Here is a 23,402-nt window from a genome sequence, read left to right as displayed (position 1 = left end):
GACGAAATGTTGATCATTGCTTCAATATTTTGAAGCTGTTGCTTGGATAATAACCAGGTAAAATTAGTATTTCGGTGTTCAGTCAAATGTTAAAGTTTCTACCACAGACATACATACATACATACGCACGCACGCACGCACAGACAGACAAAAGTTAGCATCGCATAGGCTACACTTACGTGAGCCAAAAAGGAAACTGGATCACACGGGTTCGCGATGGCTCAGGGGTAAGAGTAAACAACGCAAAAATAAATTCTTTGAAAATTGCTCTCTCTTGACGAAGGGCACCTAGGATGTTCAAAAGCGGTGAGTGACAGTATCTGTGATGGTTTACGGGAGGCTTAATGTGCCTTTAAACACAAACTCTAACTGCATAGAGAGTTTTAAAGAATGAACTCGAGATGGTTGAACTGAAGTTACCCCCAAGTTCAATGGGGTGAGATTTACTTAGCCTCCCCATGCCCTCCTTTTCCTATGTATACTTACTTTTACCTTGAAGGATGTTCCTCCCGTATAAAAGCCTGTACATATCTCTGGTGGTGGACATAATTGCATACGCGAGAAAAAAAGTGCACGCCGTATATTCGGCTATACCAAAAACGCACTGACACCGGGGCCCGTATTCTTGATAAAGCTGCAACATTGTGTCCTTTAAAGTCAAACTGTCGTTTAACTACCGCCCGGTATTTATTTTTACTGCCCAGTAATTATTTATTTTCCCCCGGTATTAATGTGTGTCTGGCGGAAGGTCGGCAGCTACCAGAATTGGTTATGTTTAGAATAGGAGATTCCTCATGCTTGCTCCTCTCTACAAACAATATTTGAACAAGATTTATTCTTGAAAAAGCTGAAACTCATATACTGGCCTGTAAAACCACTTACGCTCAATAAGTCCGCCAACTGCTAAGTGTTATTTATGAAACACCAGTAAGTCCTTACGGGGTTGTCTCCGAGCTGTAAAGTTAGAGGACCCATCCCCCTCCTGTAAAGTCGCTACCTGTCAGTAACTTCACCAACACTGTCCATTAAAACCGTCAAGTTTGAATAAATCTTGTTCAAATATTGTTCGTAGATTTATGTCCCTCATGGACACACATTGGTGTCATTTAAGCGCCAATGCATTGCGGTCAAATACGAGATTCTGCTCGCGAAAGATTTCAACCGATGCTTTATCATAACGGCGTGTTGCAAAAGCGTGCTTGCGTCTTGTTTAATGCATTAAAGTGTCGAGAATTTGTTGTCTGATTCCGTAGCCGAACGGTTATCGAATTCGCCTGATGCGCGATTCAGTCGAGTCAGGCCTTACTTTTTTTTTACATTTAGTCAAGTTTTGACTAAAGGTTTTAACATAGAGGGGGAATCGAGACGAGGGTCGTGGTGTATGTGTGTCTGTCTGTCTGTCTGTGCGTGTGTGTGTGTAGAACGATTCAGACCAAAGTACTGGACCGATCTTTGTGAAATTTTACATGAGAGTTCCTGGGAATGATATCCCCGGACCTTTTTTAATTTTTTTCGATAAATACTTTTAATGACGTCATATCCGACTTTTTTTAAAAGTTGAGGCGGCACTGTTACACCCTCATTTTTCAATCAAATTGATTGAAATTTTTCTAAAGCAATCTTCGACAAAGGCCGGACTTCGGTATTGCATTTCAGCTTGGTGGCTTACAAATTAATTAATGACTTTGGTCATTAAAAATCTGTAATAATTATTTTTATATAAAACGATCCAAATTTACGTTCATCTTATTCTACATCATTTCCTGATTCCAAAAACATATAAATATGTTATATTTGGATTAAAAACAAGCTCTGAAAATTAAAAATATAAAAATTATGATCAAAATTAAATTTCCGAAATCGATTTAAAAACAATTTCATCTTATTCCTTGTCGGTTCCTGATTCCAAAAACATATAGATATGATATGTTTGGATTAAAAACACGCTCAGAAAGTTAAAACGAAGAGAGGTACAGAAAAGCGTGCTATGCAGCACAGCGAAACCACTACCGCGCTGAACAGGCTCGTCAGTTTCACTCCGTTTTGCACAAGCGGCGGACTACGGTCATTGTGAAAAAATGCAGTGCGTTCAGTTTCATTCTGTGAGTTCCACAGCTTGACTAAATGTAGTAATTTCGCCTTACGCGACTTGGTTTTTTTGCTCTTTGTCATTTTTTTTTTTTTTTCGTGTGCAAAAGAGTCGAGTACATTGTAATATCAAAATTGATTTAAAAAATTAATTTTAGGCCAGAATGATTTTTTTAAAATTTATGGTTATGATATTACCGTTAACTACCTTGTATACGCCCACCCACCCTATGTACCAATTTTGCTCAAAAGTGGGGGGTGGGCGTTTACTAGGTACTATACCCTTGGCAGGAGCGGGTCCTTAGCTAGAAAAACGATATTTTGGTCATTTGTTATTGCACAAAACTCCCCCCTCCCTCTCTCTCTCTCTCTCTCTCTCTCTCTCTCTCTCTCTCTCTCTCTCTCTCTCTCACACACACACACACACACACACACACACGCACACACACACACACACAGACACACAAACGCAAACACACACACACATACACACACACCACTAACACACAAAATCAACCTCTTCGGACATCACTTCCCGCCAAAGATGAAGCTTTGAAGATGAAGACCATTGTTGGAGCAGTCCGCGGTACAAGCCATCAACAACTGTACGGCGACCTTTTTCTGTCCAATCCCCGAAACATGTCAAAGGAAAGGAAACAATTGAAAAACAACAATAACAGCAGACTGAATAATCTTTTATTTTCCTTGTCTACTCCACTAGTCGAAACTGGGGGGTGGGCGTTTACTAGGTATTATAACCCTGTACACCTGCATGCAACGGGGTCCTGATCTGGCCTATTATGGTCCGCTGGACCCGAAAAGCAACAGCTAACTGCATGCAACTGAGGTTAAAAATAAAAAATTAAAACAATGTCTTCCCGTGTTTCTATTTCATTCAGTTTGTTTGGGTTGTTGCTATTGACTTTGAAACTGACACGCCGGTAGCTGCCGACCTCCCGCTAGACTCACATGAATACAGGGGAAAAATAAATAATTACTGGGCAGTAAAAATAAATACTGGGCGGTAGTTAAACGACAGTTTGACTTTAAAAGACACAATGTTGCAGCTTTTTAGCCAGCGTGTCAGTTTCAAAGTCAAACTACTCAAACAAACTGAATGAAATAAAAACACGGGGAGACCCTTTTTATTTATTTTTATTTTTTTGTTTTTAATCTCAGTTGCATGCAGGTGGCTGCTACCGCATTTTAGTGTTTTTTTGTCTTCTCTCTCACCTTTGTTTGTTTAAGCGGGGAGCATCCTTCTTCATAGTTCTATTTTTTTTAATCAAATGTTTACATGTTTAAGTTAACAAACTTTATCATGTTAACCAAAGATTTAAAAAAACAAAAGCATTCCTGCCTACAATTTTTTGTTTAAATCAATTTGCTATTATAACGTACTCTTTTGCACATGAAGAAAATAAACAAAATTAAACAAATGCCAAAGAGTAAAAAATTACGGGCAGATGGCGATTTGAACTCGACTCAATCGCCCATCAGGCGAATGAGAGTACCGTTCGGCCACGGAATCACTGACACTGTAATGCATTAAAAGAAGACGCTAGCACGCTTTCACCACAAGCCGGTATGATCGAGCATCGGTTGAAATCTTTCGCGAGCGGTATCTCGTATTTGTCCGCAATGCATTGGTGCTTTAATGACACCAATGTGTGTTCATGAGGGACATAAATTTACAAACAATATTTAAGCAAGATGTATTAAAAATTGACGGTTTTAGAGGAGGGGGATGGGTCCTCTAACTTTACAGCTCGGAGACACCCGGTTAAGTCCTTACCGGAGTTTCATAAATATCTTAGTGGACTTATCGAGCGGAAGTGGTTTTACAGGCCAGTATATGAGTTGCAGCTGTTTCAAGAATACGGGCCCAGGCCGGTGTAAACAAAGCATGGTCGCCAACTTCACGGCAAGTGTCCCCCATTCAAATCAAAATGTGTCTCTTTGAAACCACGTAGAGCTTAAATTTATAGTTGTGGGAAGGAGTAGGGAGTGTATTTGGTACATGGGTAGTTTTCAACGAGAAATATACACGTAAACGAACATACGAACCGTTTGGCTGTAGATAAGTCCTCACTCAAGCATATTCGCCCACTTTCATCCCATCCTACATACATACATACATGTACATACATACATACATACATACATACATACATACATACATACATACATACATACATACATACATCTATATATATATACGACTAGTGTCTGTGTGTCTGTCTGTCTGTGTGTCTGTGCGCGATGCGCGGCCAAGGTTCTCGATGGATCTGTTTCAAATTTGGTGATCATATTCAGGTACACCCTGGACACAACCTGGTCGATGAGATATTTCAACACGTGCTCTCAGCGCGCAGCGCGGAACCGATTTTGGTTCCACCTCAGCTATTTTGGTTCCACCTCAGCTTACCCGGGCCCCCATACCGACACACCATAGCCGCTACACCACATCACAACGCCAAAGTTCTCGGTGGTTCTTTTTCAAATTTGGACACCGTATTCAGCTACACCCCGGACACAATATCATCGATGAGATATTTCAACACGTGCTCTCAGCGCGCAGCGCTAAACTCATGTTCGTTTTTGTGTTCATTTCACCATTATAAGTAACTCTTCCTTATCTTCTCCAGTGTTTGGCGTTTATCTCCCTTCCTTCGTGTGGCTTTCCCGTTCAGTTGTAAGTTACTATTTATTTTTAGAATGTCACTGCGCTGTCCAGAACGCTTCCCTTGCACCCGTAAGTTGTTCTTACTGTCAAAGTGAAAAGGTCGAATCAATTTATAGCCACGCGAAAAATACACTCTCACCTATCTCTATATATTTATAGATACAGATATGCATATATATATACGGCTTCTCTGTGTGTGTGTGTGTTTGTGTGTGTGTGTGTAGGCAAAAACCTATGTATTATAGAGTTCTGTTTGTGATGGGGTCTAGCGGCTTTTGTCTGTCTGTATGTTCTGGCATGTGAGAAGCCACAGCAGATAATATAGGGCTAAGAAATAAGCTCTAAAATTCTCAATCCCGTTTGACAGGACTTCGCCTGCAGAGGTGATTGTGATGAACCGCCACGCTGTCTGTCTCTGTCTCGCGATTCACCCCGGCGAAGCCGGGTATTCCTCTAGTACATACATACATACATACATACATACATACATACCGTGGGTGGCGCGCACACACACACACCCCCACACACACACACACAAACACACACACACACACACAAACACACCCACCCACACACACACACACTGACACACACACATACACACACACACACACACACACACACACACACACACACACACACATAATAGTAGCCTGTCCGGAAGTTCAATTCGACTGGCAACGAGCTGTGAAAGCGTGTCAGAAAAATCAAACACACAAAGAAGGTAACAAGCAAACAAACAAACGAACAAACACACAAAGTGAATTCAGACTGAACTCGCTTGCCATACTGTACACTAGCCGCGCAGTACACAGCCTTGCTGAGCAAGCAGACAGCGTTGACGCTTCAACCAGTCAGCTGATCTGCTGCGAAGCACGCGTTCGCGGCATGTCAACAGCTACATCAGCTGCGTCACCGCGGGCACAAAAACCCAGAACTTCCCTGCTGTGGGCTGAGTGTGAACTCGCCTTCCTTCACTTGTGGTGATCGTGATTTGAGTAGACTTTTTTTCTCTTCTACTTCAACCCCCACACAGCGTATCCGTGTCTGTGAAGAGACTACGAACGAACTATTGACGAGAGTTCTGTTTCTGACGATTTCGTCATTACTCGTTTTCTCGTGAAGTCCGAGCAGAGGTATACACATCTTGTCAACATTTTGAGTTGAATTTATCTGACAACATTCGATCGACGTTTTAGGATTTGTTATCACTATATCAGGTAAGCTGATTTGCTATTTCTTTATTGCTGTATTTTTTATATTTTTTAACAGAATTGCATAATTTGCTTCTGTAGTGGAGTTTTAGTTGTTTTTGAAATGCAGAAGGTCTTTCCTACTCGTTCTGTCTGTGTGTGTGTGTGTGTGTGTGTGTGTGTCTCTCTGTCTCTCTGTGTGTGTCTCTCTCTCTTTCAGTCTCTCTCTCTCTGTCTCTCTCTCTCTCTCTGAGTCTCTTTCTCTCTGTCTCTCTCTCTCAGTCTCTCTCTATCTCTCAGTCTCTCTCTCCCTCTCTGTCTCTCTCTCTCTCAGTCTCTCTCTCTCTCCGTCTCAGTCTCTCAGTCTCTCTCTCTTTCTCAGTCTCTCTCTCTTTCTCTTTCAGTCTCTCTCTCTCAGTCTCTTTCTCTCAGTCTCTCTCTCTTTCTCAGTCTCTCTCAAGTCTTTCTCTTTCTCTCTCTCTCTTAGTCTCTCTCTCTCAGTCTCTCTCTCTCTCTCTCTTTCACTCTCTCTCTCTCTCTCTCTCTCTCTCTCTCTCTCTCTCTCTCTCTCCCCGTTTTGCATTTATTCTGCTTATTACACCGAAGTTTTGCGATTGTCCGTTTGATCTTATCGATGCTCCTTCGTTCTTGTCTTGGTTATTTTCTTTTCAATTTTGTTTCCAACACTTTTTGTGAAAAACAGTACGTTCACGTTGAAAGTTGTACACAAACAGTTGAGGGTTAGGGAGATAGGCGTGAGTTTGATGCTCGTTTACTTAGGAGTTGATTTGCCTGGCCCGGTATTTACTTACTGCACATCGCATCCACCTACCCCACTCGTAACACAAACACGACTCTCTCTCGCTCTCTCTCTCTCTAACAATGACACACTGGAACACACACACACACACGCGCATACACACAGGCACACGCACACTCACTACACACTTCTCACCGGACACGAGAGAAAGAGAGGGAGAGAGAGGTAGCATTGCATCATCGTTATCAGCATTTGTTGACATCATGTGACGGCACACACACTTCGCAGCACTGAGTGAAAGCCACAGCGACCTTTACCCTTGTCACTCACTGACCTACCCTGCGTGTGATCAATATTGCGGTTTTCTTCCGCAGGTCATGTCAGCAAGTCATTGGCCCTTTCACTGTTTCGTTGGTTTGCTGGAAGGACAAAAATAGTGTGTGTTTACGCATAGACCAAATAAATGGTCTATGGTTTACGGTGGGTTGGTGGGTTGAACAAAAGTACTGTGTAGCCTATTTCGGTGATTTGATTTTTCTGAAGAAAACAGTGTGAATTCAAGGTTGGTTGGTGCGCTGAAGAAATGAGGTAACGAGCGAGTTTTCGCGAGGAACAGGGTTGAGCTACGGTAGGGTCACTGCGCATGTCTGTTTTTTTTCTTCGCGGAAACGCTGTTGGGTTGTGTCCAGTCGCGTCCCTTGCAACAAGATGGCGACAAGCGCGTTACGGATTTACTGTTGTGGAGAGTTGATGGACGACGATGATGAACAAGCAGTACTGTTTTATTGTTGATGTGAATGTAATGCCAAAACATCGAACTATCGATTCGAACGTCAATGAAGAAGTGAGCGTGAAAATCGAGCGCAAAACAGCCGGGTAAAAGTTCAGGGCGCTAAAGTACATTTGAGCCGAAATCGCACCCAAACTCCTGTTGACCTCATTTCTTCCCAAAATAAACATCACTGTTAAAATAAAATGCATTAAAACCAAGACAGTATCCAACCCAGTATCCTTAATTTTTGAGTCACTTGAGAAAAAGTGACTCTATGTAATCGGTCAGTGTTAGTCTGTCCGGCCGTCCGGCCGGCCGTCCGGCCGGCCGTCCGGCCGGCCGTCCGTAGACACCACCTTAACGTTGGACTTTTCTCGGAAACTATCAAAGCGATCGGGCTCATATTTTGTTTAGTCGTGACCTCCAATGACCTCTACACTTTAACGATGGTTTCGTTGACCTTTGACCTTTTTCAAGGTCACAGGTCAGCGTCAAAGGAAAAATTAGACATTTTATATCTTTGACAAACTTTTCTCGGAAACTATCAAAGCGATCGGGCTCATATTTTGTTTAGTCGTGACCTCCAATGACCTCTACACTTTAACGATGGTTTCGTTGACCTTTTTCAAGGTCACAGGTCAGCGTCAAAGGAAAAATTAGACATTTTATATCTTTGACAAAGTTCATCGGATGTGATTGAAACTTTGTAGGATTATTCTTTACATCAAAGTATTTACATCTGTAGCCTTTTACGAACGTTATCAGAAAAACAAGGGAGATAACTAGCCTTTTCTGTTCGGCAACACACAACTTAACGTTGGGCTTTTCTCGGAAACTATAAAAGTGACCGGGCTCAAATTTTATGTGAACGTGACTCATTGTGTTGTGAATAGCAATTTCTTCCTGTCCATCTGATGCCTCATATAATATTCAGAACTGCGAAAGTGACTCGATCGAGCGTTTGCTCTTCTTGTTGAAAGGTGTGTTTATGTAGGGTTGCCAAAAAATAGTATGCATTTAAATGGTGCGTTGCCGAAAAATAGTGTGTATTTTATGGTGCATTGGTGGGCTAAAGGAAATAGTGTGTATTTACGGTGGATTGTTGGTGCTGAAAAAATTAGTGTGTGTATGTGTGTGAGAGAAAGGCGAACAAGAAGGATAGGTCTTTTGTCTAACAATCGCATAACCCAGTCATAATTATGCAGCAAGCAAGTAAGCAAAACCTATTTCGCAAAATAATCTGAGAATTGGCCTAGCTTACTTGAATATATATATAATATGAGATCAAGTAATATTTTGACAACTCTTGCTTTCCCCTGGAATTACCTGTTTGTTCAGTGTTTCTTTCTTTCTTTCTTTCTTTCTTTCTTTGAATTGCAGTAGTCGCACTTTGAATGTTCAAGGAACATGAACGTTTTGTGATAACTGAGGTCAGGAGACGATCTTGTTCTTCTTCTTGTCCCCTTGGTCGTCCACTGCAAAACATCCTATTCGTGATTTTACGAGTGACCAGAAGTAACAAAAATGGTTTGCATCAGGCGCCTGTGTTAGCCGGTGGTCTACGTACGGGACATGATGTAGACCTGCGTAAGATCGGCCTGCGGATTTCACTGTACCGTGCGAGTTTGTTTTTGTTTACTTTGCACATAGGGAGAGTTTCTCAGCCTGAGAGAGAGAGAGAGAGAGAGAGAGAGAGAGAGAGAGAGAGAGAGAGAGTGTGTGTGTGTGTGTGTGTGTTAGCACGCGAGTAGGAAAAGTGGAGATAAAGACTGAGTAGACAGAAAAATAGATGAAAAGAGTTAGGGGAGGGGGTGGGGGGGATGGGAGGTACATAGTTATAGGAAGGAGCCACCGAGGAACTAGACAAGAGAACATTTCATTTTGTACAAGCGAGCGAGGGAGAGAGAGAGAGAGAGAGTTGGGAATTCAGCAACAGGAATAGCGATCAAAGGTCAATCCATTCTGACCATCACCGCTCCACGGCTGTCGCCAGTTATGGAATGAGCCGAACTCATTTTGACCTGAGGTCAGGATGAGGTCAATCATGAACAACAATTTTAGCACTATTCAGTATTGGCGCAGAAGGAATTTAGCCACCTGAGATTCGCCACACAGTGAGGTAGCTCGGTCCTGTTTTAATCCTATTTTTGTGCAAGCAGTATGTCACACAAAAAACTCGCGGGTTAGGGGGAAGAATTTACCCGATGCTCCCCAGCATGTCGTAAGAGGCAACTAACGGATTCTGTTTCTCCTTTTACCCTTGTTAAGTGCTTCTTGTATTGAATATAGTCAATGTTTGAAAAAGATTTTAGTCAAGCAGTATGTAAGAAATGTTAAGTCCTTTGTACTGGAAACTTGCATTCTCCCAGTAAGGTCATATATTGTACTACATTGCAAGCCCCTGGAGCAATTTTTTGATTAGTGCTTTTGTGAACAAGAAACAATTGACAAGTGGTTCTATCCCCCCCCCCCCCCCCCCCTTTCCCCGTCGCGATATAACCTTGAACGGTTGGAAACGACGTTAAACACCAAATAAAGAAAGAAAGATGTCACAAAAACAAATACAGTGGAACCCCCCTTTATAGACCTTCAAAAAATCTGAGAAAATCAGGTCTTAAAAAGGAGGGAGTCTTAAAATGGGGGTAAATTTACAGAGGTTCTCAACAGAAAATCTGAAAAACAGCCTGGTCTTGAAAGGTAGGGAGTCTTAAATAAGGGGGTCTTAAAAAAAGGGGGGGGGGGGTTTCCACTAAACACTAAGTCTAAGACATCAACGGACCGTGAACTCACGCCACGTACTTCCTGATCTACATTGTGCTTACTTCATAGCGTACTCTACTACTCTAGTAGAGATCGCCATGACTTACTTGCGTACCCGGAACTATCCATTTACAAATGACGGTTGGAATCGGGTGGGCTTTGTTTCTTTCTCTTGTACCCTTCTGCGAATTGGTGAATAGTTGTTTCACTACAGAAAAGTACCTTCCCCTGAAAGCTATTTTTTCTGTCATGGCTATTAAAAGTTTGCGTGTATTTATCATTTCGATGAAACTTCACAAAGAACGGGGTAGCGCAGGCTTACCTGGAATGTGTACTTGGTGTATGTTAGGTGGGCGGGGTGTGGTGGGGGGGGGGGTGCAATGAAGGTGTGAGTTGAGGAGGAGTAATTTTGAGTATGTTACACGAGTCAGTCCGACTAGTAGACATTACATTGTGTGTGTGTGTAATAAGCTGCATCTCTCTCTCTCTCTCTCTCTCTCTCTCTCTCTCTCTCTCTCTCTCTCCCTCTCTCTCTCTTTTTCTCTCTTCTCTCTCTCTCTCTCTCTCTCTCTCTTCTCTCTCGAGATCTCTCTCTCTCCCTCCCTCCCTCTCTCTCTCTCTCTCTCTCTCTCTCTCTCTCTCTCTCTCTCTCGAGATCTCTCTCTCTTCTCTCTCTCTCTCTCTCTCTCTCTCTCTCTCTCTCTCTCTCTCTCTCTCTCTCTCTCTCTCTCTCTCTTTAGCCTTGCGATTCGCTTATCTGCGATTCCAAATTGTGTTAAAAACAACAACACACAAACCGTGCACACACACACGTACGCAAGCACGCACACTGACGCACGCACGCACACACACACGCACACGTACACACAGATAAAAAGTGAGTCTAAATGCGAACAGTGCAAAGTCCAAAGTACTGGTTCGCACGTGGTGACAGCTGTCTATAAGTAGGCCTACCCTTCGTTATCTCATCAGTAAATATCTTAGAACATGACATCATTATCGTGACCTCATTCTGATCAGCTGACAGCGCTTAAAGCGTAACCTCTTTTTGCCTTAAAGGCACAGTAAGCCTCCCGTAAACCATCACAGATACGGTCAGGCTTTTACACACAGTACAAACACCCTTTCATTTAAACACTCACCGATTGAGAACATCCTAGGTGCCCTCCGTAAAGAGCGAACAATTTTCAAAGAATTTATTTTTGCTTGGTTTATCTTACCCCTGAGCCATCGTGAACCCGTGTGATCCCGTTTCCCTTTTTCACAATGTAGTCGTCAGTTAGTGACTCAATGTGAGCTTATCTACAATAGCACGTTTTTATGCACGAAACAAACGGCTGTGGTTCACAAGAACTCTAGCGATGGCTTTTCACTGTTGAGAGGAACGGCGATATGCCGCGTAAACCCGGCGTCAGCTACGACCCTTGCGTGACCCTGCTGCCGGGCTTTTCTTTTTTCAAACTTTCACAACTTCGAATTGTACTGATCTTGTCTTGATGAAAAAAGAATTCTTTTATGATTAAAGAATGTTTGTGTAACAAGCTGTCAATTTATTATTTAGATTTTAAAAGTTAGGTCTAGCGCAAAAACGCACCACGGTCCAAAAACATTCTGATAATCATCGATCCACGGCTATCGCCAGTTTAAAGGCAGAGTAAGCCTCCCGTAAACCATCACAGATACGGTCAGGCTTTTACACACAGTACAAACACCATTTCATTTAAACACTCACCAATTGAGAACATCCTAGGTGCCCTCCGTAAAGAGCGAACAATTTTCAAAGAATTTATTTTTGCGTGGTTTATCTTACCCCTGAGCCATCGTGAACCCGTGTGATCCAGTTTTCCCTTTTCACAATGCAGTCGTCATAGTTAGTCATTTGAATGCGACTCGACGTGAGCTTATCTACAATAGCACGTTTTTTTTATGCACGAAACAACGGCTGTGGTTCACAAGAACTCTAGCGATGGCTTTTGACTGTTGAGAGGAACGGCGATTTGCACTGATAAACCGGCCGTCGTCTGCTACGACCCTTGCGTGACCCTGCTTCCGGGCTTTTCTTTTTTTAAACTTTCACAACTTCGAATTGTTCTGATCTTGTCTTGATGAAAAACGAATTCTTTTATGATTAAAGAATGTTTGTGTAACAAGCTGTCAATTTATTATTTAGATTTTAACAGTTAGGTCTATAGCGCAAAAACGAGGCGCCGTTGTTGTTAACGGAACAAGTCTACGAAAATAAATTCTTTGAAAATGTCTCACGCTCGACAGAAAGCAGCCAGGATGTTCCCGTTCGGTGAGCGTTCAAATGGAAGTATGCTTGTACTGTATTTAGACGCTCGGGGAGCTCTGTGATGGTTTACGGGAGGCTTACTGTGCCTTTAAGGGAAGTAACTCATTTTTGACCTGAGTTCAGGATGGGTCCAAAAAGTGTTCGAGACAATCTGCAAAATTAATTCTTTAAAAATTGCTCGCTCTTTACGTAGGGCACCTAGGATGTTCCCGTTTGGTGAGCGTTCAAATGGAAGGGTGTTTGTACTGTGTGTAAAAGCCTGACAGCATCTGTGATGGTTTACGGGAGGCTTACTGTCCTGGCGTGATTTTCGGGATATTCATCACAGCCGTCCAGCTCCAAAACGAGGCGCCATTGTTGTAAGGGCCAAGTCCACAAAAATAAATTTTTTGAAAATTTCTCACGCTCGACAGAAAGCAGCCAGGATGTTCCCGTTTGGAGAGCGTTTAAATGGAAGTATGCTTGTACTGTATGTAGACGCTCGGGGAGCTCTGTGATGGTTTACGGGAGGCTTACTGTGCCTTTAAATACTATGTGATCCTTTTTTGACTCACATGCGAAGCAAAAGTGAGTCTATGTACTCACCCGAGTCGTCCGTCCGTCCGTCCCGGCGTCCGTCCGTCCGTCCGGAAAACTTTAACGTTGGATATTTCTTGGACACTATTAAGTCTATCAACACCTGATGTGGCCTGATGGTGTATGGTTACAAGATCTAAAAAAACATGTGCGGCAACTTGACCTCACTTCAAGTTCAAGGTCACAGGGGCCGTAATTGTTGTCTTAAAAACGACCATTTTTCACATTTTCGCATTTTTTTCTGAAGTTATCGAGAATGGCAACCTTAGCTATGTATGCTATACAGGGCAATGTAAGCCCTATCTTTGGACACCAGTTTGGTTGACCTTGCTTCAAGGTCAAGGTCGCAAGGGTCCTTTAAAGTTGGATTGTATACATATTTTGAAGTGACCTTGACCCTGAACTATGGAAGATAACTGTTTCAAACTTAAAAATTATGTGGGGCACATGTTATGCTTTCATCATGAGACACATTTGGTCACATATGATCAAGGTCAAGGTCACTTTGACCCTTATGAAATGTGACCAAAATAAGGTAGTGAACCACTAAAAGTGACCATATCTCATGGTAGAAAGAGCCAATAAGCACCATTGTACTTCCTATGTCTTGAATTAACAGCTTTGTGTTGCATGACCTTGGATCACATGCATTTTGGTAGGAAAAATGTGTAAAGCAGTTCTTAGTGTATGATGTCATTGCTAGGTTTAGTTATTTGACCTTGACCCTGAAGGTCGAGGGTCAAGGTCATGTAAAGGTCAAGGTCAAGCATGTGAGTCGTATGGGCTTTGCCCTTCTTGTTCAGGATCGAACCAGATTTAACTGGGTTGGTGCATTTGACTTAAAGATACGTACAGATTATGAGAGATTTAAAGGGGCTATGAACAAGCAGTTGATGATAACTTAATTGAAAGGACGGGAATGTTTTATTTAGTATAACAAACAACAAGTCTCGTGTAATGAATGGCGGTTATGGTGTTTATAGTTGAAGGGATATAACTAGTGCTTTTTGTAATACAAAGAGGTTGTCAGGAGTGGTTTAACTTTGAGGGTGGAAACTTTTAACAGTTCAGTAAAATTCCATGGTTAGCTACGGACGGTCAAACTGGGTTCGCGGCACGTGAATTTACAACTGTGCGAGTTGTTCGCGTTATAATCGCAACCGCCTGATTTTGTGAGTTGTGATTGTAAACTGCCTGACAATTGAAAGTCATTCGACCTGGGCTCTCGGATGAGAAAACCTGCTCTTGCTTTTGATGTCAACCTTGGAACCGGGAAACATTGCCGGGATGACTTGGACTTTTGTATGGGTGCCGCCATATTGGAAGATGAGGTACTTTGCTAGTTTTGTGTGAACTTGAACATTTCTTTTGTATGCGCGGACATGACTTGTGTACTTGAATAATTTCGGAATCGTATAATTTTCTTGTGCTCGGTTGGTGTGTGTTTTGAATATTGTTAGTTGTTACAGTAGGGTGTTATATTTTGTAACAGGCCGCCCCAGTCTGACTTGTGCGGGGTGGTGCCAGTGTGGCGAGGGTGCGATGGAGGCCATAAGGTTGAAGGCTAGCTACATCGTCACCTCTACATAACGTAAAAGTTATGTTTTGTTTATTTGCTTTCTTGTCCTTGTAAATATGTTATGACGTTGACAATGAATGAGTGAGTTTCACAAGGTCGTGGACAATGAATGAATGAGTTTCAAAAGGTCATGAATTGATTATTGTAAGCAAGGAAAGATTTGAGAATTTGAGGAATGAGTTGATATTTGCTATGTCAGAAACAAACCAATTTGTATGTCTAATTAAACCATTGGCTATTGTTTGGAAAGAATGAGTTGGTGAAAGACTACAAATTCTTCTAGTCTTCTCTATGCTTTCCTAAACTTCTGAGCGGGAGTCAGATGATTGACTGTGTGTGTGTGTGTGCACATATAAAGAATCTGGAAGGAGATTAATAAGGATAAATACGGATCTTCTTTATTTCAAATCTCTTACATTGGCGAGCTTGCCGGACGGGTTTACCAGATGAGGTTCTCTCAGATCTAGGTACACAATTCACATCTGATGTCATGCGAGAGGTGATGAGATTGATATCGGTATCGCAGTTGCACACGACTCCTTATCATCCCCAGACGAATGGTCTCTGTGAAAGGTTCAATGGAACTTTGAAATCCATGGTGAAGAAGTTGATGGCAGATAGACCTAAGGATTGGGATAGATATTTGCCTTTTGCGTTGTTCGCATACAGAGAAATCCCACAGGAGTCTACAGGGTACTCACCTTTTGAACTTCTGTACGGTAGAAACCCAAAAGGACCGTCGGAACTGCTGTATCATGCGTGGACCGATAGCAGTCGGGAGAATCAGCAGGTTCCAGTGTCACAGTATGTGCAGGATTTGAAAGAGGTCTTGGCTGACAGTGTTAGTAGAGCACAGAAGGCTGTTCAGAATGTATCAAAGAAGAACAGATCATACAGATCTCAGAAGCCAAGAATGATACTCGCTGGAAAGAAAGTCTTAGTCTTACTTCCAACTGAGAAGAACAAAATGATACTACGCTGGCGAGGTCCATTTCAGGTGATCAAAAGACTGAATCAATGTGATTACGTTGTAGAAATTTCACCTGGGATCGAGAAAGTGTACCATGTCAACTTGCTCAGGGAGTATGTGTCTAGGAATGAAGATGTTGGTCAGAACCCAGTTGTTGCCTCATTGGGAGTGATCAGTGGGTCCAGTGCAGTAGAGGAGGTAGACATTCAGAAAGTCAAACTACAGTCAGTTCCTACAGTTCAGACTGAGAATGTAGATGATGTGGTCTATAGTCCTGACTTGTCTATGCAGGCAAAACAAAAAGTGCAGGCGGTGTTTCAGAAGCATCAGGACAAAATGACGGATTTGCCTGGTACTTGTGACCTAGTGCAGCATATGGTGAGGATTCCTGAAGGTGCTGTGGTCAATGTGAAACAGTATCCGTTACCATTTGAGTCTCAGAAAGTGGTTGAAGAAGAAGTGAAGAAGATGTTAGATCTAGACGTAATAGAGCCGTCTATTTCTCCGTTCTCGTCTCCTATTGTTCTAGTCAAGAAGAAGGACGGAAGTACTCGTTTTTGCATCGATTTCAGACACCTCAATAAGATTACGGAGTTTGACGCTGAGCCAATACCGGATCCGGAAGTTCTGTTTGCTTCATTGCAGGGCAGGCAGCATTTCACGAAGATAGATCTGGCTAAGGGCTATTGGCAAATTCCGATGGCAGAGTCTGATCGAGCAAAAACGGCTTTTCGTACCCCTCAAGGTCTATATCAGTTCAAGAAGATGCCGTTCGGAATGAGTACAGCACCAAGTACTTTCGCGAGGATGATGAAGATGTTGGATCTGGATAGGTTCAAATCTGTTCATTTCTTTGATGACGTACTTGTAGCCACGGAAGACTGGTGTGAGCATCTAGAGGCACTTGACGGACTGTTGACAGAACTGGGAAAACATGGGTTGACTGTGAGACCGTCGAAAGTAGAGGCAGGGTTTGACTCTATTGAGTTTTTGGGTCACATAGTTGGGGAGGGTAGCATGCGTCCAGTTCCCTCCAAAGTGTCCAAAATCTTGAATGTCTCTGTCCCAACCACAAAGAAACAAGTCCGGTCATTGGTAGGGCTCATCAGTTTCTATAGGCGCTATGTCCCAAGCTTCGCGTCTATTGTGTCCCCCCTGGTAGAACTCACAAAGAAGAACCAACCAAACAAAGTTCGTTGGTCAAAAGAGTGTCAGATGGCTTTTGACAGGGTCAAAGAAATTTTGTCGTCTGAACCACTGGTGAGATTGCCAGACTTTTCCAGGCCGTTCACAGTGCGGTCGGATGCATCCTCCACGGGGATTGGAGCAGCCCTGATGCAGCCTGATGATGACGACGTCCTTCATCCAGTTCTGTATGCCAGCAGAAAACTGCTGGAAAGAGAAACCAGATACTCTACTGTGGAGAGAGAGTGCCTAGCGTTGGTGTGGGCAGTTGACAAATTCCATCGCTACTTGTTTGGCTCACATTTCTTTGTTGAGACTGATCACAGACCGTTGACGTACTTACGACAGTCCAAAACTGCCAACGGCCGACTGTTGCGATGGGCTCTGTCTCTCCAAGAGTATTCATTCACAGTAGTGCCAATTCCTGGAGTCAGGAATTTTGAAGCTGATGTGTTGTCACGCTTGACGAAGTGAATGGAACATGATGGTTGAAAGGACAGTGAAAAGACTTTCTGCGATCAACAAGGACAATACTTTTTGTGCTGTGAGTGTTGATATGCTGTGTATGTATTAAGAACTAATTTAATTTTGTTCTTGTTTTTTTTCACATTGTGATTATTTATTTAATCTGGCTGGAAAAATTTGTTTGGATATTTTGATGCTAGTACCATTTTGTGTTGTAGTCGAGGTTTACTGTATTGAGTTTAGCGGGGGCTACTCAAACTTTATTGGCGATCTTTGGTACCAAGAACGTCAATGGTATTGCATTCAGTAATAGGTGAAAATTGCTGAATGTCCATGAGTATAACTGTTGTGGATTAACACAGTGGGTGATTATCTACACGGCGGCGTAAGTGTGGTTTATTATGCTTGCCATTGTTGCTCATGTTTAAGGACAGCCTCGTGGCTTTCGTCACTTTTTTGGTGGATGGCACTGTCTTTTGGTTGTAAACTGATTGCACTCTTTGGGAACGGACAGAGTATTTAATAAATGTTTTCCTTATGCTTTGATTATTTATTAATCTATTTATGTATTTTTTATATGTATTTAAAAAATTTTTCTTGTTACTGGAATACTTATATTTGTACAGTTTTTGAAAAAAAAAATGTTCATTTTGGGTTCACATTTTTTTTTAATCGGGGAAAGGGGTGATGTAATGAATGGCGGTTATGGTGTTTATAGTTGAAGGGATATAACTAGTGCTTTTTGTAATACAAAGAGGTTGTCAGGAGTGGTTTAACTTTGAGAGTGGAAACTTTTAACAGTTCAGTAAAATTCCATGGTTAGCTACGGACGGTCAAACTGGGTTCGCGGCACGTGAATTTACAACTGTGCGAGTTGTTCGCGTTATAATCGCAACCGCCTGATTTTGTGAGTTGTGATTGTAAACTGCCTGACAATTGAAAGTCATTCGACCTGGGCTCTCGGATGAGAAACCTGCTCTTGCTTTTGATGTCAACCTTGGAACCGGGAAACATTGCCGGGATGACTTGGACTTTTGTATGGGTGCCGCCATATTGGAAGATGAGGTACTTTGCTAGTTTTGTGTGAACTTGAACATTTCTTTTGTATGCGCGGACATGACTTGTGTACTTGAATAATTTCGGAATCGTATAATTTTCTTGTGCTCGGTTGGTGTGTGTTTGAATATTGTTAGTTGTTACAGTAGGGTGTTATATTTTGTAACAGGCCGCCCCAGTCTGACTTGTGCGGGGTGGTGCCAGTGTGGCGAGGGTGCGATGGAGGCCGTAAGGTTGAAGGCTAGCTACATCGTCACCTCTACATAACGTAAAAGTTATGTTTTGTTTATTTGCTTTCTTGTCCTTGTAAATATGTTATGACGTTGACAATGAATGAGTGAGTTTCACAAGGTCGTGGACAATGAATGAATGAGTTTCAAAAGGTCATGAATTGATTATTGTAAGCAAGGAAAGATTTGAGAATTTGAGGAATGAGTTGATATTTGCTATGTCAGAAACAAACCAATTTGTATGTTCTAATTAAACCATTGGCTATTGTTTGGAAAGAATGAGTTGGTGAAAGACTACAAATTCTTCTAGTCTTCTCTATGCTTTCCTAAACTTCTGAGCGGGAGTCAGATGATTGACTGTGTGTGTGTGTGTGCACATATAAAGAATCTGGAAGGAGATTAATAAGGATAAACACGGATCTTCTTTATTTCAAATCTCTTACATCTCGTAAGGCGAAATTACTACATTTAGTCAAGCTGTCGAACTCACATAATGAAACTGAATAAAACGCACTGCATTTTTTCACCAAGACACTGTAGAGACATCCAGATTTGCCTTCGTCAAGTTCGTGAGTTCCGATCTTCGCGAGTTTGTTGAAGTGATGACGTCACATCCCGTCACGGTCACCACTTTCCAATTTCGGTCCAGATCTACGCGAAGTTCTTCGTGCGCGTTCGTCTGTTTTTCGAAACAGTGATGACGAGTAGTGTTATATATGACGAGTCTTTTTTATCGGAATAATTATTCCAGACATCTGGATATGCTGGGTACACAAGCAATACTGAAAAAAAATTCGATTTTTAGATTCATTCCTGTAAAATCTCCCAACTCTAAAACAAATAGGCCTAGTGGAGATCAGTGGAAACAAGTGTCTTGTGCAAGATCAAAGGAGATAATTGGCAGGATATGTCGCCCGTCGACTCAAGTTCTGAGTTTTGTGTGGGTATTCGTGTTCATGCACTAGGCCTCCAAAATGAACAGTTTACAGATGCACCGTCCACAGAAGCGTCGTAAAGATATTAAACTTTAACACTGCGCACATAAAACATATTTGGCTCACGTAAGTGTAGCCTATGCGATGATAAACTTTGTCTGTCTGTGCGTGCGTGCGTGCGTGCGTGTGTGTGTGTGTGATAGAAACTTTAACATTTCCGAGTCTATGGATTACGTCAGTCTCGGTCAAAAGTGTTTGACGTGTGTGATAGAAACTATTTGAAGACGTCACATTATGACGTAAGAGGGTTAGACGTCACGCAAAGGAATTACTGAACGTCTCGGTCATTGTTATTGTGAGCGGGCCGAGACTACTTGGCAGATCCAGGGTCTCGCTTTCTTGCACAGTTTCACCTATGCTTACTGTGTGTGTGTGTGTGTGTGTGTGTGTGTGTGTGTGTGTGTGTGTGTGTGTGTGTGTGTGTGTGTGTGTATGTGTGACGGAGTGATTGAGTTTGTGTTACTGTTTGTCGATTTCTTACGTGAGCCTTGAAGGCTTCGCCTCTTGTTTTAACATTATGAAAAGGACTAAAAGTACTCACGAAGATTGCTGATTGAGGTTCGTCAAACACGCCTTTTTCGCCACGCAGATCCCGGTCTTCGGCAAGCAGTGGTGGGCGCAAAAAACCAAGCGCATGCGCATTGAGGCACAAAGTTAAAAATAGAGAGGAAATCCCCACCACCGACGAATGTTCGTCTGACGAAGGTTGAATCTGGATGTCCCCATTTCGTCAATCCCTGCGACAAGGAAATCGCTCACAAAATGATGTGAAATTGACAAGCCAGTACAGCGCGGTAGCGTATTGCGCTAAGCTGGAAAGCGCGCTTTTCTGTATTTGTTAACTTTCTGAGCTTGTTTTTTGTATCCAAACATAACATATCTATACATTTTGGGAATCGGGGAACAATACAGAACAAGATGAAATCCTTTGTGGATCGATTACTAACATTTTAATTTTAATTAGCATTTTGAGAGTTTTAATAAACAAATGTATTAATTAATTTTTAAGCTTCGAAGCTGAAATGCAATCCCATAGTCCGGGCTTCGTCGAAGATTGCTTGGCTAAAATTTCAATCAATTTGATCGATAAATGAGGGTGTGACAGTGAGGCCTCAACTTTCACAAAAAAAACGGATATGACGTTTTCAAAGACATTTATTAAAAAAATGAAAAAAACCGTCTTGGGATATCATACTCAGAAACTCTCATGTTTAACGAATTAAGAAAAAAATGTATCCCACTCAAGTATCGAAAAAATCCGAATGTAATAAAATTTTAACTGTTATTTTCAACAACAAATAAAAACATATTGTTAAATTTAATTCACTTGATAAAAGGTATTTCAAAAGAATTTTAAACAGGTGTTGTTAGGGAAAAAAATAAAATTAAAAAAATTAAAATAATGATTTAGACAGCTGATGGTAGGGTTCTTTATTCCCACGTAATGTTACGTAGGAATGAACGAGAACGATTATTTTGGAGATTTGATTTCCACATTGTAAAACAAGTTATTTTATATTTATTTTTTTTCAACGGAACTAGTTTATGTGTATATATTGATGGAACAACCTGCATTCCTCTCTTTATTGTTCTTGTATTTTTTTGTATTTTTTTTCTGTACCCCCATGGGGTTTCTAGAAATAAAAAATTGACTGTTCAGTAGTTTACTTTGAATCGCTCTACACATACACACACACACAGACACACACACAGACACCACGACCCTCTTCTGGATTCCCCCTCTATGTTAAAACATTTACTCAAAATTTATTTATTTATTTAATTTTTTTTCTGGGGGCCCGGGTAGCTCAGGTGGTAGAGCACTGGACTTGTGATCGAGAGGTCGCTGGTTCGAATCCGGGCCGGGACGGACACGGGTCAACTTTATGTGCAGACCCAGAGACGGTATCCATCTCCCACCCCCGTGTCACCACAATGGCACGTTAAAGATCTTGGTCATTCTACCATAAGTGCAGATGGCTGATACCACCTAAACACGCAAACAACAATAAGCCGTGAGGGCGTAAAACTCGAATCGTATAAACCAATTCATGTCCAATATAGGCAATTAAGACCTGACGGACATTAAGCCCCTTAAAATTTACTTTTTATTTATTTTTTTTTCCTGTACCCCCATGGGGTTTCTAGAAATAAAAATTTGACTTGGTTCAGTAGTTTTCTCTGAATCGCTCTACACATACACACACACACACACACACAGACACCACGACCCTCTTCTGGATTCCCCCTCTATGTTAAAACATTTACTCAAAATTTGACTAAATGTAAAAAACACGGGCCCGGTAGCTCTCAGGAGAAAATACGTTTCATTTCTTATTGTCATTGAAAAGGCAGAAGAGGAAAAGAAATGAGAATGATGATGATTATTGATTATGATGATGATAAATATGATCATGTGATGATGATGATTATTGATTATGATGATGATAAATATTATCATGTGATGATGATGATGATTTCTCTGTCTGTCTGTTTGTCCGTCCGTCCGTCCGTTTGTCTGTCTGTCCGTGTGTGTACGTGCTTCAAAACATGTATCTCATCCTGATTGTTGTTAACCTGTTTTTACAAATCAGTTTGCTTTTGTGGGAGGGCGTATATGTTTATGACCTGTTTTTAACACTGGCCGTTGCTTGTTTATTTGCTAGACTGTGTTTTGCAGTTGGGTTTTTTGTTCCAATAATAGTCATGTGATAAATTAACACTTTGATAACGGATTTCGAGTCCACGGTTGTCTGTATTGCGGTCAAAACACTCCTATTTTAGGGATTGCAATAATGCTGATATAATATATATATGTGTTATCTATTTGGAAAGAACTGGTACCAGTGCACGCACTCGCGCGGGCACGCACGCACACAGACGCACCCATACAGACGCACACACACTGAAAACACTGCGCACGAATACGCGCGCGCGCGTGCATACCCACACACACACACACACACACACAAGGATAAGGATAAGGCAATACTCTCTCACACACACACACACACACACACACACGCACACACATACTTATTTTTGCCATCCATGCAGATTGTTGAACGAATTCTCCCTGCTTGTACTGATACATTGGATGTTGTCAAGGACTGAATGATCGGTGCATTGCGCACTCCGGCCTGTTATCGTGCTGAAAGGAGACACACTTCTACAGATACCTCGCTATTTCTGTCTCTCTCACCTTCTCTCTCTCTCCCTCATCCCCTTTCTCTCTCTCACCTCTCTCTCTCTCTCTCTCTCTCTCTCTCTCTCTCTCTCTCTCTCTCTCTCTCTCTCTCTCTCTCTCTCCCTCATCCCCTTTCTCTCTCTCACCCCCTCTCTCTCTCTCTCTCTCTCTCTCTCTCTCACCCCCTCTCTCTCTCTCTTTCTCTCTCTCTCTCTTTCTCTCTCTCTCTCTTTCTCTCTCTCTCTTTCTCCCACTCCCCCCCTCTCTCTCTCAGGCTCTCTCTTTCTCCCTCCCTCCCCCCCCTCTCTCTCTCTCTCTCACCCCCCCTCTCTCTCTCTTTCTCTCTCTCTCTCTTTCTCTCTCTCTCTCTCTCTTTCTCACACTCCCCCCCCTCTCTCTCTATCAGGCTCTCTCTTTCTCCCTCCCTCCCCCTCTCTCTCTCCCACCCCCTCTCTATCTCTCTCACATACACTCACGCACACACAAACACACGTACGCACGCACAGACGCACGCTCTCTCTCAGAGCTCTCTCTCTCTCTCTCTCTCTCTGTCATCCCTCTCGCCTGCCCCACGCCCCACCCCCTACACACATACTTTTGTCAAATC

The 23,402-nt window shown here is 42.2% G+C and overlaps 1 protein-coding gene across 3 annotated transcripts in view; it reads left to right on the top strand.

The window, feature by feature from the left end:
- Positions 1 to 23,402, top strand: part of LOC138948601 (glutamine synthetase-like) — a 63,723-nt gene that overhangs the window by 8,438 nt on the left and 31,883 nt on the right. The window contains exon 1 of one of the 3 annotated variants that reach the window (XM_070320162.1): positions 5,771 to 5,910. The exons of 1 other annotated variant lie outside the window; for it this stretch is intronic. The gene's annotated coding sequence lies outside the window, so the exon portion shown is untranslated. Of the gene's footprint in view, positions 1 to 5,770; positions 5,995 to 23,402 lie in introns of those variants that run through there. One more of the 3 variants, XM_070320159.1, reaches the window with a different exon arrangement.

Source organism: Littorina saxatilis, linkage group LG15 (assembly GCF_037325665.1).
Source record: "Littorina saxatilis isolate snail1 linkage group LG15, US_GU_Lsax_2.0, whole genome shotgun sequence".
Classification (NCBI taxonomy): domain Eukaryota; kingdom Metazoa; phylum Mollusca; class Gastropoda; order Littorinimorpha; family Littorinidae; genus Littorina; species Littorina saxatilis.
The sequence above is the reverse complement of the archived record's forward strand: the minus strand, read 5'-3'. Positions and strand labels throughout refer to the sequence as shown.